This window comes from Pyrus communis, chromosome 10 (genome assembly GCF_963583255.1).
Source record: "Pyrus communis chromosome 10, drPyrComm1.1, whole genome shotgun sequence".
Taxonomy (NCBI): domain Eukaryota; kingdom Viridiplantae; phylum Streptophyta; class Magnoliopsida; order Rosales; family Rosaceae; genus Pyrus; species Pyrus communis.
In genome coordinates, this window is record NC_084812.1 from 6,071,141 (window position 1) to 6,084,475 (window position 13,335).

A 13,335-nucleotide genomic window follows, 5' to 3' on the forward strand; every position below is an offset into this window, starting at 1 on the left:
GTGAATTCCCGCTCTTTCACCCGGAAAAACAAAGATAATTTGAAGTGTACCTTCTGCGGCTAAACTCGTCATACCGAAGATACATGCTTTGAGAAGCATGGAGTACCCGAGTGGTTTCCGAAGTTGAAGAAACGGTTGCGTGCAAAAGAACGTGGGAACAATAGCTCACGAGGTGGACGGGCAGCCTTAGCTACTGCAACATCGAGCAACAACAAAGAAGCCGAGGTGCTTTCTGGTGAGCCGAGTCACTCTTTGTTGACTCATACTACTCTTGGTGAACCATCTTCAAATCCAGGTACTGTAGACCGTGTTCTCTTAGCCTCCGACACTGCTCAGCATACAGGTTGGATACTAGACTCTGGTGCAACGGATCATATGACCTATGATAAAACTTTGTTTCAGTATATGACCACGCTCCGTAGAACATGTGTGGAGACTGCTAATGGTACTACTACTTCGATTAATGGAGCAGGCACCGTGTGTCTTACACCATCTCTCTCTTTGCATCACTGCTTATTTGTTCCGTCTTTATCTCATCACCTGCTATCTATACCGCAAGTTACGGAACAGTTAGATTGTGTTGTATTAATGTATCCCTTTTTTTGTCTGCTTCAGGATATTCAGACCAAGGAGATAATTGGGCGTGACACTAAGAGAGAGGGGTTGTATTATGTGGATGATGTCGTTCCGGGAAGAGCTGCTGCGGTTCGGACGTCCACTACTAGTAATTTGAAGGACGTATGGATGTTACATCACCGTTTAGGTCATGCTTCTTTTGGTTATTTAAGGCGTTTGTTGCCTAGTTTATTTCATGGAATAAATGAATCAGACTTACATTGTGAAGTCTGTATTCTTGCTAAAAGCCATCGTGTTTCGTTTCCTCCAAGTATGAATAAAAGTTTGTTTTCGTTTGATCTCGTGCATTCTGATGTTTGGTGTCCTTCCCCTGTAAGTGTGGCTTCTGGAGTTAAATGGTTTGTTACCTTTGTTGATGATTGCACCCGTATAACCTGGTTATATGTAATTAAACATAAGAGTGATGTTGCTATGGTGTTTCAGTCTTTTTATCAGATGATCAAGACTCAATATTCCTCCATTATTAAAGTTCTCCGCTCTGATAATGGAGGTGAATATATTAATTTTGAGTTGTCTCAGTTTCTCCGTACTCATGGGATTCTTCACGAAACGACGTGTCCTCACACTCCACAACAAAACGGGGTTGCCGAGAGGAAAAATCGTCATATCTTGGAAACTGCCCGTGCATTGATAATAGGTGCCTACGTTCCTCAACGTTTTTGGCCTGAAGCTGTTACTTATGCTATCTATCTCATCAACCGTATGCCATCCCGCGTTATGGGCTTTCAAACTCCTCTCCAGGTGCTAAGTACACATGCTCCAGTGGTATCCATAAATACTCTTACTCCTCATGTTTTTGGGTGTGTGGTATATGTTCATATCCACAAAGTTCATCGTAGTAAGCTTGATCCCTGTGCTCTTCGGTGTGTCTTTGTGGGTTTCTCTACTCAACAAAAGGGATATCAATGTTATCATCCCGGAACCCGCCATATGTATGTGACTATGGATGTTACATTTTCTGAATCCGAATATTTTTATGCTTCTACCCGGTCCACTTCAGATCACCAGGGGGAGAGTGCGACTGTGGGTGATCTTGGTTGGTTGGATTCGGATTTAGGGGGAAACGTTAATGGTAAATCTGAAACTGATGTGAGCATAAGTGCTACACCGCAGCAGGTTGTTGTCGAATCAAGTGCTGCACCACAGCAGGCTGCTGCAGAGGAGACCAAGGAGAATAATCAGGGTGAGCCAGCTTCTGCCGAACCTAGTATTGTACAGGAACAACTGGATGTTACCGATCCAAGTACTGAGTTTAGTAGTATCTTATCCCCTCTCTCTAGTTCCACAGTGTCGTCCCATGCATCTTCTCTGAATATACCTGAGGTAAGTACAACTAATTCAAATAATATTGTCAGTACATATAAGTTACCACCTAGACAAAATCGAGGTGTGCCACCTGACAGGTTTTCTCCGGAAGGGAAGGTGAGGTATCCAATCGCCAATTATGTATCCTGTAAGAACCTTGCACCTGAACGCAAGGCTCTGGTAAATAACATAGAGTCCATTAAAGTTCCAACTCAAGTGGAGGAAGCTTTGAAAGATCCAAGGTGGGTGAAAGCAATGGATGAAGAAATGATGGCTCTACAGAAAAATAAAACCTGGGAAGTAGTGGAACTACCTAACGGGAAAAAGTCGGTTGGATGCCGCTGGGTGTTTGCAATCAAATACAAGGCTGATGGATCTATAGAAAGATACAAAGCAAGGTTGGTAGCGAAAGGGTATACTCAAACATATGGTGTAGACTATCAGGAGACGTTCTCTCCGGTAGCCAAGATGAATACGGTACGTGTACTTATCTCTTTAGCTGCAAATATGGATTGGCCACTAAAACAGTTCGATGTGAAGAATGCTTTCCTTCATGGGAATTTGGAGGAAGAAGTATATATGGTTTTTCCTCCAGGATATGATGTGGGTAGGAAGACGGGGGTTTGTCGATTGCGTAAGTCACTTTATGGACTTAAGCAGTCACCTCGTGCATGGTTTGACAGGTTCATACAGGTCATGAAGAAGAATGGATATTGTCAGTGTCATTCCGACCATACGCTGTTTGTAAGGCGTAAATTGAATAAAGTAACTGCTTTGATTATCTATGTAGACGACATGATTATTACAGGGGATGACTCTGATGAAATATTAAGGTTGCAGATAAACCTTGCTGCAGAATTCGAAATGAAGAACTTGGGAGACTTAAAATATTTTCTGGGAGTTGAAGTTGCACGTTCATCCAGAGGTATTTTCTTGTCTCAGCGTAAATATGTGTTGGATTTGTTGAAGGAAACTGGTATGCTAGGGTGTAAACCGGTAGATACTCCTATAGTTGAGAAGCATCATTTGGGTATATATCCAGATCAGGTACCGGTTGATAAATGCAGATATCAGAGACTTGTAGGAAGACTGATTTATTTGGCTCATACTCGTCCAGACATTGCGTATGCCGTAAGTGTTGTGAGCCAGTTTATGCACTCACCAAGTGCAGATCATATGGCCGCAGTCATGCATATTTTAGCTTATTTGAAGTCTGCACCGGGAAAAGGAGTATTATATGGGAGACATGGACATCTGAGAATTGAAGGTTTTACTGATGCAGATTGGGCTGGTGATGTAACTGATAGGAGATCAACATCTGGATACTTTACCTTTGTGGGAGGTAATTTAGTTACATGGCGTAGTAAGAAACAGAAAGTGGTCTCACGATCATCAGCTGAAGCTGAGTACAGAGGTATGGCATAAGGATTGTGTGAGATTCTTTGGTTGAGGAAGCTTCTTTGGGAACTTGGGTTCAAGCCAAAGGATACTATGAGATTATATTGTGATAACAAGTCTGCAAGAGATATAGCAGACAACCCAGTGCAACATGATAGGACTAAGCACGTGGAGGTTGACAGACATTTTATTAAGGAAAAACTCGAAAGAAAAATTGTCTCTCTTCCATGTGTGACTTCCGAGGAGCAACTTGCAGATGTCCTCACTCATGGAGTATGTAGTAGAACATTTAATGACTCACTGGTCAAGTTGGGCATGTGTGATATCTATGCACCAACTTGAGGGGGAGTGTTAGCATGAGTCATTAAAAGCATATAAAGATCATGTAAATATTATAGGAGGTATCTTTTTTAGGAATGTAGATATTGTGTCCTATTATGTTTCCTTATGTAATTAGGGCTGTATATATATCTCTTTTTGGTGTGTGGAATAAAATAAGTTATTATTCCTGCCGTATATTTCAACTTAACGTTGGGTTGTCAGGGCATTTAGACATTTCCCGACCTTTGACTGGTCTCCTATGTATGGGTATTTATATCTCCAATAGGTTAACATTATTATCCTCAATCTTTCTATATTTTACTTTTTTTTTTTAACCCTTCGTCTTATTGATGAAGGAAAGTCCTATTCTTTACCACTTACGGACTCTCCTTTTGTGTATATATAAGATCAAGTTGATGATCCAGAATTCAGCCCTAGAAGATACATCACATCGGTCAGTCTTAATAATTAAACCACACTATCTGTAATTATCCTCTTATTATTTGTTCAGTTGACACACTGCTATCTTAGATTCTTAACCTCTGGAGAGAGAGAGAGAGATGGGCAACAAACTTTGCACAGGAGAAGAGTTTGGTAGCAAAATTTACACAGGAAAAAAACTGGGAGGCAAAGTTTTCACAGGAAAATACATAAAGGGTAAGCACATGTCCTCCGTGAAAAATAAGAAACTTGAACATGCTGTTGATATTGGTGATGACCCATCTTTTGTATGTGACTTGTGTGAGGCGAAATTCATCTCGGATATTGCGCCCATTTTTACTGTCAAGAGTGTGTTGTTCAATATGTAGTGTCCAATCTCCAAAACAATGTCACATCCACTATTATGTGCCCCGTACAAGGCTGCGCCGGCGTGCTAGACCCCAACTACTGCCGTCCAATTCTCCCAGATGACGTCTTTGATGGGTGGGGAAATGCTTTGTGTGAATCTGCACTCGTGGATGAGAGTGATGATATCGATTCAACTTTTGTATGTGACTTCTGTGTTGAGCGAGTTGATCTAAAAGACTCGTTTAAAATTAAGGGTTGCTCCCATTTTTACTGTCAAGACTGCATTGTCAAATTCGTAGCATCCAAGCTTGATGACAATGTATCTTCCATTATATGTGTTGTGCCTTGGCTGATTATCTTCACCAACATACAAACCTACAGTTGAATAGTTTAAAATACAAGAAATAAAGACATCGAGAAATTTACGAGGTTCGGCAAAAACCTGCCTACGTCATCGGAGAGATATTGCTCTTCACTATGAGAAAAAACAGTACAAGTAACACATGAGTTAAATCGACATAACCCAATCTCATATCCCTTGTGCACCCACTCACAAAATTTTCCCAAGAGCCTCACTCTACCCCAAGAGTTCTTTCACAAGAGACCTTTCACTCTAGCTCTCTTGATTTCTCTCTGCAACTCTCTCTTGCTCCCAAAACTGAAATGAGCTCCCTCACTTTTCTCTACTCTCGGTGCTCTCACAAAAAGAATGCTGAAAAAACAAATGGTGCCCTTCCTTCTTTTCCTCTACACTCGGCTGCACCCTTCATTCCCTTTTAAAAACCAACCAAATACAAATAAAATAATAAGGCTACTTGCTAGCCTTTTCCTTTTCTCCTCAAAACAAGGAAAGCAACAATGATTTTGTCCACCTTATTATTTTATTAGCCGAAAGTGGATGTGAGTTGGCCACTTGGCCACATATTCCAACAATCTCCACCTTGGCCAAATTCGAAAACATCACAGAGACTCGAATCAGCACTCACCATAAGCACCCAAAGTACAAACTAAGGACAACGGTAATTAAATCAAATTCCCCAAACTTTCTGGTACTCATAATGATCTCCACCTCGACTCAAACTGTACCAAAGTCCATTGGCCTTATGTACCAGCATGCACACTCTGAATCAACCTCGTTGGTCCTATTCCGATTCAGTCACTGCCAATGCATGTGCAGCTGCTGCAAGAAAAAAAAAACATTTAGCTTCAGACAGGATCTCGACACATCCTCATCTCCTCCAGCAGGTTTTCCTCCTCTTCATTGTCTGCAACTTGGAAACTTCTCAGTGCACCCATTTCCAGCAACACCCGTCGAGCCAGACAAACATTCCTCACACTTCTCATTCTTCAGGACCATATCATCACCTGTGAATCTCATAGCTCCACCTGCTGCAAAACCCCTGCAACACTTGAGACTATACATCACCAGGAGATGTGTTGCTTCGAGTACCTAGAGGGCATACTCGAAGTCTTCCGTCACAAAATTGCTGCTACCTGGACCAAGATCATCCTTTCTTTTTCTCAAAGGACAATTTATCTTTTTATGCCCGAATTCTTTGCAGTCATAGCATTGTGGTCCCTTGCCTTTGGAGCTTGATTTGAACCTGCTGTCTCTCTCAAATCCTCCTCCCAATTTTCTTCCATGATTCCAACCTTGAACAGCTAAAGCAGTCTCGTGCCCACCATCAATAATGGTCTTCCTCTTTTGTGTATCATAAGACACCAAAGAAGCCTGCACCTGCTCCAAACTTACTGTATCTTTTCCATGCAATAAGGTTGTCATAAGATTCTCATATGAATCTGGAAGTGAGGTAAGAAGTAAGAGGGCTTTATCTTCTTCCTCAACCTTAACATCAACTTTCCTCAATTGATCCAAGTATCCATTGAACACATTCATGTGGTCCATGAGATTCCCGCCTTCATCCATCTTCAGCTTGTACAGCTTCCTCTTCAGATGTAACTTGTTGGTCAAACTCTTAGCAATATAGAGTTTTTCCAACTTCTCCCACAGTGCAGGCGCAGAATCTTCATCCATAACATTGTTGATAATGTTATCAGCTATACAGTGTCGAATCGTGCTAACACAACGCGACTCCAGCTCCTCCCACTGGTCATCTGTCATTTCTTTAGGCTTCCCATCTTTTCCCTTCAAAGCTCTAACCAAGCCTTGTTGAGTCAAGACATCCTTTACTCTCATCTGCCAGAGAGTAAAACTGCCCTTCCCATTAAACTTCTCAACTGAAAACGACATGTTTGTAGTCATCATGGTGAATAATAAATCTGAACCTTCAATGAACCAAAGCTTCCAACAAAGCTCTTATACCAATTGTTGTGCCTTGGCTGATTATCTTCACCAACATACAAACCCACAGTTGAATAGTTTAAAATACAAGAAATAAAGACAACGAGAAATTTACGAGGTTCGGCAAAAACCTGCCTACGTCATCGGAGAGATATTACTCTTCACTATGAGAAAAAACAGTACAAGTTACACATGAGTTAAATCGACATAACCCAATCCCATATCCCTTGTACACCCACTCACAGAATTTTCCCAAGAGCCTCACTTTACCCCAAGAGTTCTTTCACAAGAGACCTTTCACTCTAGCTCTCTTGATTTCTCTCAGCAACTCTCTCTTGCTCCCAAAACTGAAATGAGCTCCCTCACTTTTCTCTACTCTCGGTGCTCTCACAAAAGGAATGCTGAAAAACAAATGGTGCCCTTCCTTCTTTTCCTCTACACTCGGCTGCACCCTTCATTCCCTTTTAAAAAACAACCAAATACAAATAAAATAATAAGGCTACTTGCTAGCCTTTTCCTTTTCTCCTCAAAACAAGGAAAGCAACAATGATTTTGTCCACCTTATTATTTTATTAGCCGAAAGTGGATGTGAGTTGGCCACTTGGCCACATATTCCAACAATATGCCCTGCACAAGGCTGCACCGGCTCATTAGACCTTGATTACTGTCGTCCTATCTTCCCAACCGATGTCTTTGATAGGTGGGGCAAGGCAATATGTGAATCTGTGGTTATTGGGCCTCAGAAGAATCACTTATACTGTCCCTTTGCCACGTGCTCAGCGCTGTTGATCCACGAGGGGCCAGAGGATACCAATCAGGCTCGGTGTCCTCATTGCAAGAGAGAGTTTTGTGCGAAGTGTAAGGTTCCTTGGCATACCGAATTCAATTGCACCATGTTTCAGAAACTGAGAGATAAGGGTGAAGACAAGATGCTGAAAGAGCTTGCCAAGAATAAGAACTGGAGGAGGTGCCCACGTTGCAATTACTATGTTGAAAGAATAGATGGGTGCAGCTACATGAAATGCGGGTTAATTTCATATAATTCCCCATCAGTTTCGGAATTAAATAACTTGAGTTAACTGTTATCCTTCAACTTATATAAATTTCATCTTTTGGTTCATATTTCTTTGCCCTAGTGTTCGTTGATCATCAAATTTGGTTACTATTATTGTTGCAGGTGCGGATTTGCTTTCTGTTACAGTAGTGGAATTCAAGCTGTCGAACATACCCGTTATTGTCAAAGCTGTAAGAAATAATCCTAATTCTTTTCTCAAGGGACGATCTTGCTGCAGTACTACAGAAGGTTGATGCAGGTGGTTGGATGCCCGAAATTAGATCATTGTTCAGTTTGTTTACTCTAATAAGATGTGTATTATCTATTGAATTCAATATTACGTACTTTTGAAATCGTAAACCTGCACGACGGGGGCCTAGCGAAGTTGGTAGGGCAGTGTCCTCTGCACCAAAGTTCAAATGTTCCTCTCTCTAGTTTAGATTAGACCAAAAAATCGCCCGAATATTATCTTTTCAATTTTGTCTTGGTCTGTATTATCATCTCTACTATCATACTTTTAATCAAAAGGGTTTATTCTGCTCTATAAAGAAAAATAAGAAATGATGGATGATGAAAAGGATAGAGGAAGAGTGGTGGGAAGGATGTCAAAAATGCTTTTATGGGTTCATTGTCTGTCCTCCCACGTAGCACGAGCAGTACATTTACTTGCCACAGCCCACAAGACAGACGCCGTTAGTGAGCCCTTCATCCAACTTATGATCATTTGGTCTCGCTGCATCCACATAGTGTAGGCTGTGTCGACAGCAGTGGTGCCAACAAGGTGTTTGGGAGGATAGACAACGGAATCAGATCAGGGCTTCTCAGTATTGGCAGGATTTGAGCCAACCACAGGGGGTTCGATGAAGCTGGGATTCATTTGAGGATTTTTTTTTTGTGGGGAGGGGGAGGGGGGGGGGGGGGGGGGGGGGGGTGTGGTTGTGGTTTGCGGGTGGAGTTGGCTGGTTGGCAAGAAGCTACGTTGTTGTTATAGGCCATGGGAAAAAGATTGCAGGATCTTGTCGTAGCTTTGAAACCCTATTTACAAGCTAGTAGGTAGAATCACGCACCCAACAAACTTGAGAGTTTGAATGTAAATGTGAAGCCTCAGCTCAAAACAGAGTTGAGTTTACACAATTTTCAATTATCTTTCATCCAGTTCTCTAAATATATAGAGAGAGGAGAAGATGGGCAACGAAATTTGTACTGGAAACAAAAGGAGCAGCAGCAACAGTAAGCAACTTTCCAAAGTGGTAAAAAATGCATGCTTCTTCTGTCTTCAGTCAGTTCATCTTAAAAACTCATTCAACTTCAAGGGGTGCACTCACTCTTACTATCAACAGTGCATTTTTAAATTCATAGTGTCCAACCTCCAATTAAAAGTCACTTCCGTCACGTGCCCTGTACCGGGCTGCACCGGTGTCGTAGACCCAGAGCACTGCCGTCAATTCATCCCATACGTCCTTGATTTGTGGGGCAATGCCTTATGCGAGTCTGTACTTTCCCCTGAGAGCGATTTTGATTCAACCTTCATATGTGATTTCTGTGTTGAGCCAGTTAACCTGAAATACTCATTTAACATACGCGGTTGCACTGAGTTTTACTGTCGAGACTGCATTGTTAAATTCAGTCTCCAACCTCCAAGACAATGTCACTCGCATTATCTGCCCGTACCAGAATGCACCGGCACTTTAGACCCAGAGTACTGCCTTGAAATTCTCCCAAAAGACATTTTTGATCGGTGGGGATAGGCCTTATGTGAATCTGTGGTCATGGCCCTTATGGCACCTCGAAAGACATACTTGTACTGTCCCTTCAATGCGTGCTCGGAACTGGTGATTCATGAGTATCCGGAGGGTACCACTCGGTCTGTGTGTCCTCATTGCAAAAGAAAGTTTTGCGCCAAGTGACCTTTCCTTGGCATACCGAATTTGGTTGTGCCAATTTTCAGGAACTGGGAAAGAAGGGTGAAGACAAGATGCTGGAAGAGCTTGCCAAGAAGAGGTGGAGGAGGTGTCCAAATTGCAATTACTATGTTGAAATAATATCTGGGTGCAACTACATCAAATGCAGGTCAGTTAATTTGCACTTCTCTGCTTCTTCTATTATTTTTTGCAGATTGGTTAATTTTCTAAGGGGCTGTTTTAATAGACAACCATTTTTTTTTATAATTATCAAACGGCCCCATTAGTAAAAAGAATGTTTGATTGATGCATACCTAGACATAGTTAAGTTGCCTAGATTAATGTTCTCCCCTCCCATTGATTTAGATTAAATTAGAATATTGCTCGAAAAATTGATTAGCTGATGGATTTCTATTTGAATTTGCTCTAGATTGAACTTAAATGGACTTTACATTTTGGTATAGATTTTTTTTCTGATTGATTTCTTGTTGAGTTTTTGTAGTGTCGATATAGGTTCTGTTACAAAGGTGGAGTGCAATGTTCAGGTTACTGTACTTGTTTCAACCAACGTAGGATGACAGCTCGAAAAATAATGAAACGATGGATGTACGTAGTTGCTGGTCATTTTTTTTTTGTGATGGATCTGGTCAAATTCTTTTGTAATTTCCTAGATTGATAATGCAAATGCTTAAAAAGCTCCCATTGCGTTTTGATTTTTGTTTGGAATATATTGAACGGCTGGCTGATGGATGTGACGGAATAGTAAAAAGGTTAGCACAATAACATGGGAACAGGATCTCCTCCAAATCCTTTAAAACTGAGTTCACTAATCAATGAATTCAAGTTGTTGAAATTTGATCAAACGATTATAAACAGAGGGCTTCCTAAAAGTTATAATAATTGTAACCATTGGATCAAATTTCAACGGTCCGGATTCATTGATTAATGGACTCAATTTTGGTGGATCCGGAGGGGATCCAGTTCCAATAACATGGAATGTAATTTTGTTGGAAGAGATTCTAAAAATTATATTAAACATGGGAGGATTAAGCGACAATCATGTAATTATTTTGAATTACAATAGTATTTGTAAAATTGTTTTGGTTGACTTTTTTATTCGTACCTAAACTAAAAGCATCCTCTAGATTAAGATATTATGGCATGGTTTGGTACGCCGTATAAAACACCGGATAATACTAATAATAGGAAATCCGATGTTTAATGCCTATACGTATTAAATAATCACCGAATTAACATTCCGAGCCCACTCATTTTATCCGGTTCACATCCGCTTAATTATACTCTCCCAGAACACGGTATTATTTAGTCGGATAAGGTAGAAAACACGCTTTGCTTTCTCTTTCTCACTTGTACCGCTCGCCCTCTCGTCTCCTCTCCTCCTATTCTTCTCGTCTCCTCTCCTCCCATTCTTCTTCTTCTTCTCTATCGGTTTCTGCCTTCCTCCATCTATTTTTCTTGCAATCTTTCTTCTTCTTTTCTATCAGTTTCTGCCCTCCTCCGTCTACTCTTCTCGCAATTTCCTTTCAATTAATTGAAATTGGTTATTGTTCTCTCTAATTTTGCAATTGATTATAATTTTTTGTATTAATTAAAATTTTAGGGTTTGTCAGTTTTCAGATCTGAAAAAAATTGACCTGTATATTTTTTTATTCATTTTGCGGCCATCTCCCTTGACAAAAGAACGCTACCCACTTGGTTTGTTTTCCTGATATGGATCGAATCATTGAAAAAAATCAATTTGGTTGGGTTTTTGGCAAGAATTGCAAGGATCCTGAGTTAGATATGTTGAAAATTCATACCTAGTTGAAGAAATGGATTGGGCAATTTTTCCCAACTTCTTCAGCTTTTTGGTGAATTGGGGTATTTATTATTTCCGTGTTAATCTGCTAAATGGGTTTAATTTTGGTTGGTGTGGGTTATAACCTTCTGAATTTCTCTCTTTTTTCTTTTGAGCTTTTTGATGAATTTGGTTATTATCTCGGTTGAAACTCTTTAGTATGAGTACGGCCTGCAGGGAGATGAATTCATTTGAAGTGGGCTTATTGATTTCTACTCTTCTTTGGGTTTATCAGATTATGTTTGGAAAAGAAAAACTAATGAAATTTTTTTGAAAACTTTGAGTTTTAACTATAAAGATAAAATAAATAATAAAGTAAATAGTATCAGGATTAACTTTTTAATGTAAAAAATGTGATTTTTCGTTAAAGTGAAGCTTTTCGTTAAAATCCCCTTAATTTAACTACTCCTAGGCATCCATGATTGCAGGTTATATCCCAAATGGGGAAATTGAAAGTGCATTTGATTTATTTTATAGAATCTTGGCATTTGTGATTACGCATGATGAATTCAATAATATGAGTATGCTAGGTGCCGTGTATAAAGAATATGGTCGATTGAAATAGTCAATAGAGTCCGAGTTGTCTCGATTTAGTCAGTATTAACCGAATGATTATTTATCATATTCAATTGAAATAGTCAATACAGTCCGAATTGCCAAACGAGGCATATCTGTTTGATGCACCTCTAGATTAAGATACTATATATTATCCTCATACAATTTATTTCGACTTTACATTTTGGTATAGATTTTGGGTTCATCGTCAAAGTTGATTATTTTCTTTTCCGATGGATTTCTTGTTTGAGTTCGTGTAGGTGTCAATATGCTTATTGTTTGAGTTCGTGTAGGTGTCAATTACACTTGTGGAGGGCAAAGAGGTTTCTTCATTTGTCAAAACTGTGCCCACCGGCGTACGATATTTAAATCTTTTTTTTTCTGCGGATGATGATCGATTTTGAAATTATGAAAGGGCCTGTTTAGTTGCTGGCCATGCTTTTTGTGAAAGGATTTGGTCATTGTTTTTGTAATTTCTTAAATTGATGAAAAAAAAAAAAACAATTGCGTTTCCAAAATTCAAGAACCCCTGAGATTTGTGGAATATTATTGTTAATCTGATTTTTGTTGGAAGAGGTTGAATATTAACAATTGTGTGAATTATTCAAAAGCACATATCTTTGTGGAGATTGGGGCACATCAACGGCAAGAAGGTGAAACTTAAGAGTGTATTTGAGGTTTTGAGGAATTTTAATGGATTTATAAATTCATATATTTAATAGAGTTTAATTGATTTTTAGGGATTTTATGTAAAAAATTTAGTGAATTGCCTCAAATTTCAGGGAGAGATATGAGATTTGAGAATGCTTAAAATACACTACGAAATCTCTCAAATTCCATCGATTCCCCAACTTTTTAAAATTCTTTAAAAAATCAATTCATAAGTGAGTACACTTATTAAAGCACATTTAAAATCCTGATTAAATACACTTTGACTTTTAGATAATCATTTAAACTTCTGATTGAATAACCCTAAATTTGTAAAAAAAAAAAAAAATTAAAATCTCTCAAATTCTAATTGAAAACACCCCCTTACATTGTAATTAGTTTGCCAAAAACCGCAACTACTATATATATGAAAACCCTTAGATATAAGCAAGCAGTGGCATAATGGTCATTCAAAATTGCCGAAAGGAAAATTTTGTGGAAGATAGTAAAAGGTTACCACTTACAATTGTGAACTATTCAACAACCTTTAAATACATTCACATGTTTT